Consider the following 5,638-nt stretch of genomic DNA (forward strand, 5'->3'; position numbering starts at 1 on the left):
CCCCAATGCTAACATCTAACACTAACCCTAACTCTAATGTAACCCTAACCACAACCCTAAATACTAACCCTAACCCTAAACCCTAACCGTAAACCCTAACCCTAACCCCAACCCTAACCCTAACCCCAATGCTAACACCTAACCCCTAACCCTAACTCCTAACCAAAACCCTAACCCTAACCCCTAACACTAACCTAACCCTAATCCCCCTAACCCCTAAACCCTAACCCTAACCCAAATGCTAACACCTAACCCTAACCCCCCTAACCCTAACCCCTAAACCCTAACCCCAATGCTAACACCTAACCCTAACCCCCCCTAACTCTAACCCCTAAACCCTAACCCCATTGCTAACACCTAACCCTAACCCCTAACCTCTAACCCTGTCTGAAAAAAGGCTTTGAAATGACCCCCACTATTGTCTGTCTTATATAGAAAGTCTTCTGGTATATAAAAGCAGAGCCACCTGTGGGTTTGAAATAAAAATACAAAAAGTCAATCTATACATTAAAAACAGATTGCCCCTTGTCTGTGGTCAGGTTCTTTTTGGGTTTTTTTGTTTAGTTGGGAGGTTGGTTTCTTTGTTTTTAATTTGAATGGAAAAACCTCTGAACAGAGCCCAGTAGAGCTGCTCCCCACACACAAGGGGAAGGAGAAGCCCTGGAACTGGTCAGTGAAGCTGCACCTCTTAAGTGGGTGTGCTGGCATCCAAGGTAGATCCAGGGGCATAAAGGGGCAATTTATGGGGAATCTGGGAGCCTCTGGAGGGTCTCCTGTGGGCTCCCAGGGGATACGTAGGTTGGATCCAACAATCCAGCAACAACAACTCCTGCTCCTCTTCCTCCAACGGTTCAACAACAACTCCTGCTCCTCCAATGGTCCACCACCACCAACTCCTCCTTCTCCTCCAACAGTCCAACAACAACTCCAACTAACCCTAACCAATCCAACTAAAAAGCCCCCAAAAGATCCTCCAGAGGCCCCCACATGCCTCTATAGGCCCCCACATTCCCCTTTGATACCCCCAGACGCACCTCACATGCCAACAGTCCCCTTGAAGAAGGGCAGCAACACTGACCAGTTACAGGGCTCCTGCCGCCCTTATGTGTTGGGAGCGGCTCAACTGGCCTCTATTCAGAGATTTTAATATTAAAATTACTAAAAAATATTTTAATAGTGGATTTTCCTTTGAGTGTATCATGGGCTTTTTTTATTTACAAACACACATTTCATATGTATGTTTGAAAACCCCATGTGGTTCCACTTCGGATTTGCTTTTATATTCTAGACGCCTCTCTAGATAATAGAGGAAATACAGTGGGGGTCATTTCAAGGCCTTTGTTCATACAAATTAATACCATCCCTTAATATCTAGATAAATCAGAGAGCTGTCTCTCTGCTGGAACACCTCATACTTACCATTTTCCAGGGTTTTTAGTCCACTCCAAGAATGTTCAGGCATTTCAAACTTTCAAGGGTACAAGCAGCCTTTTGGTAAGGCTGCCCCCATCCCTCACTCACCTGCTCCTCTGCTGCATCCTCACCCACCCCCATTTGGAATCCTGGAAGGAAAGACAGACATCTGAGGGGCTGCCCTCCTTTTTCTCACCCTGAGCCAGAGATGCCCTTTTCAGTGAGATTTGCACCTTCAGCACACAACCGAGCTTTGCTACCTTTCTATTCTCTGGGAGAGCTGCTGCACGGCTCTGCATTTCTGAGAGTGTCGCCTGCTCCCTGGGATTTACTACCCCGAGACCACCTTGCAGTTGATGCATTCCTCGCTGACAATCACCAATCTCTTCTGTTATTCTAATAAATTAAACTTTGGATGGTTTCAGCTTTCTGAAACTGTGTCAGGACAAGTCCTTATTGGGGCACTGGAAGCAAAGAGAGACAAACCTTCATTTGGTCAAATTGTTCCAGTAAGAGCCCTGGCACTCGGGCAGGCAGACATCAGGATGGCACCTGTGAGGTGACATCAGCCCAGCACTGGAGCTGGGCATTCTGAGTACCTGAGAACTAGGAGACTTGGGAGGGCACTAAGAGCACCACAAAGAGAATTTGAAGTTACTGGGAGCACTGGGAGGGACAGGAAGAACACAGGAGCCTTACTGGGAGAGCACTTAAGAGTTATTGGGAGCAGACCCCTCTTGACTCTTCCAGAGCACTGCAGACCAACACTTCCCTATCCCCATTGTCACTTGCCTGCAGCCCCGCCCCTCCCACCCCCCCCCCCCCCCCCGGCTCTGCTTCTTGCTGCCCCCTGCCACTGCCCCCCAACCAGGTCCAGGAAAACCCTTCATTAGCAGGGCCAGGGCAGAGCCCTGCAGCTCATACAGAGGAAGCCCAAAGAACAGCAGAGGCTGGCGCTAACCTGGTGCAGACAGAGCAAAAGTGCTGGGGGTCTGAAAGGAGCCAAGGGAAGCCCAGTATGACAGAGCCACTGTCCTTTCAGGGGGAAGGAAAGAGCTGCAAAACTCCAACTCACCCTAACCCTAAAAATCCAAATAAAAATCCTCCGGGAGACCCTCCAGAGGGCTCCAAGTTCTTCTTTGACACTCCCAGACCCACCTAAGACACCAACAGACCAAGACAACCGTTTGGAATACTGGGAGGATACTGCCGCCGCAATAGGAACAACAGGAGCACTGGGAAGGAGATTTGGGGGGCTACTGGGAGCACTAGGAGACTTGGGAAGGCATTAGGAAGGGAATTTGGACTTACTGGGAGCACTGAGAGGGACAGGAAGAACACAGGGGCCATACTGGGAGCACTGGGAGGGCCTGGGGGTCACTGGGTATTACTGGGAGCACTTGAATGGGATTTTGCAGTTACTGGGATCACTGGGCTTCTGGGAGGGCACTGGGAGCACTGCAAGGGACTGGCAGGACACTAGAGCCACGTACTGGGAGTGGGGGTCACTGGGTATTACTGAGAGTGCTGCGAGGACAGCAGGGTCTTACTGGGAGCAATTTTGAGATACTGAGAGTACTGGGAAGGACAGGGAGGACTCTGGGATCACTGGTAGCACTAGGAAGTGGATATGGGGGCTACTGGAAACAGTACTGCCATCACTGGGAGGAGCTGGGAGCACTGGGGCCATACTGGAAACACTGGGAGGATACTAGGACCATATTGAGAGCACTAGGAGGAACTAGGAGAGCACATAGTGTTACTGGGAGAGACTGGTGGGCATTAAGATCACACTGTGAGCACGGGAAGGCATTGGGTGTTACTGGGAGCACTGAGGGGTCTGGAATGGCACTGGAAAGGGGATTTGGGCTTTAATGAGAGCACCAGGAGGAACTGGGAGATCAATGGGTGTTACTGGGAGCCCTGGAAATGGATTTTGGAATTATTTGGAGCACTGGGAGAGACTAGTGGGCATTGGGGTCACACTGTGAGCACTGGGAGGCATTGGGTGTTACTGGAAGCACTGGAAGAGATTGGGATGACACTGGATATTACTGGGAGCAATGGGAGGTCTGAGAGGGCACTAGAAAGAGGATCTAGGCTTTAATGGGAACACTGGGACCAACTGGGAGGCCACTGGGTGTTACTAGGAGCCCAGGAATAGGATTTTAGAATTACTGGGAGCACTAGGAGAACGTTTTGGTCACACTGTGTGATGGTTTGAAACTGTCTTTTTAATTTTTCCTTGCAAAGTTCGGAACAGAGAAAGTGAAAGAATGTAAATAAGTCACTATTGGGTGTAAGAAAGCAAAATAACGATTGTTCTAAACACTTCCATTGGATAGATAGAAATGTTTAAGAACTATTACCCAAAACAAAGTAGGCATTCTGCACATTCTGCGTTCGGCAGTGGGGGCAGTTGCTGGGCTGTCTGGCTGCTGTTTCTTCTTCTCTTCTGGCTGAAGATAACACGACTGACCTTGGCAGCTAAGTTAACAACTTTCTGCTTAACTAACTCTGCTTCTCTGTCCAGGGGGGTCTGGGGGGAAGCTCCTGGGAGAGAGAGAGGCCCCTTTGGGAGGGTCCCCTTGGGGGGAAGCAAAGGGAGATCGGTTGTGCTTTTTCTGTTGATTGTATATATTTGTGAATGTTGTGAATTTTGTATATTTGTACATATTCATTGCATTTCATCGTAGATTTTAGACTCTGCTTGTAAATACAGCTTTTCATTTGCTTCCAGACTGGGCTAGCCTGGTTATTGTCGGTGGGGGGGGAATTTCAGCTCACACCGACACACACTTTTTATTTTTGGCGACCAACGTGGGGCTCGATTGCTTGTATGATTTATTTCTGCTCAGATTAGGAAGCAAAATGAAGCTGTTTTGGATTCTGAGTCATTCTATTTCATCTATTATCGGTGCAGTTGTCTACAGATGGGCCATTTCTTGCATGATAGACAAGATTGTGAGATATGTGGCATATAAGTCATTTCTTTGGGTTAAGAACAAGTTACTGAATGTTGGTGAATTCTGTTGTGGTCTTATTGGGCTAAGAAGCTATGGTAACTCAACTATGGATGTGCTAGCAGACACATTTGAGTTTGTTACTCCTCTTACAACTACAGAGGGTCTTTGGAACCAGTGGTACCCTAGATATCTTGTGCTAGCCTTAATCTTAATTTTGTTGCTTCTTGGAATAATCATATGGCTACTGATAGCACTGTGTCAAGAAAGACATAAGGCTACTTGCTCTTCCAACTCTGCTGTGAATGTGAAAACCAAGCCAGTAAATTTGGTGGCCACTGTAAGCAGAAAGCGTAAAGGAGCTGCAGAAGGAGATGCAGATGCTGCAGGAGATGGTGCAGATGGAGATGAGGGTCCTTCTACTCAGGGTCCCTCTGTTAAGAAAGATCCTTCTGATGAGGAAGAGAGGGTTAGCCTTAAAACTCTGGTAGACCTCTTGAGACCCCACATGGATGATGGAGATGTAGGTCAGGATGTAGACCCTCGTAGATTAGCAACTGCTGGCAGAGCCTCTGAACTCAAGGAAATTCAACGGAGGATTACAACAGGATTATGGGGACAGCGACCTCAGGATGATGACGATGATGATGATGATGAGGATGACATACAGTCAGCTAATGCACCCAGACAGGAAATTAGACATGTGAGGAGGGATTACATCAGAGGAGATAATGAGCCAGTCCTGTCTTGGCTAGCCAGGTGTTTTGATATGGGAGCCCCAGCATTGGTGGTAGGCGACAAGTCGGCCTCTCAGTTGGGGATGCTCTCAAAGGATACAGGCATAGACAGGCATCTAGGCAAGTGCATTGGTAAAGTTTCTCTGTGGGCACGCCTCCTACTGGCAGTCTCGCTGAGGTACCCCAGCAGAGATGATTTACCATGGAACCCTAAGCCTTGGACCACAATAGCTGAGGGAATCAAGCGTCTGAGAGAGTTTGCTGTGAGAGAAGTAATGTATGGAGATCATAAGACTCTGAATCCTGATGAAATTCCTGTTGGAACAGGCCTTGCCAAAAAGCTCATTAAGCTTGCTCCTCCTAATTATGCTACTATTCTGGCAAGCAGGATTGTGGCAAGAAATTATGGTGGAGTGCCTCCTACTGTTGGCCATTTCACTGACCAAATGAGGCAGTTGGAGGATAGTCTTGCACGTACTTCTTTGGTTTCAGCCATTGAAACTTTGTCTGGAGAAATAAAGAATT

This window comes from Indicator indicator, chromosome 35, assembly GCF_027791375.1.
Source record: "Indicator indicator isolate 239-I01 chromosome 35, UM_Iind_1.1, whole genome shotgun sequence".
Classification (NCBI taxonomy): Eukaryota; Metazoa; Chordata; class Aves; order Piciformes; family Indicatoridae; genus Indicator; species Indicator indicator.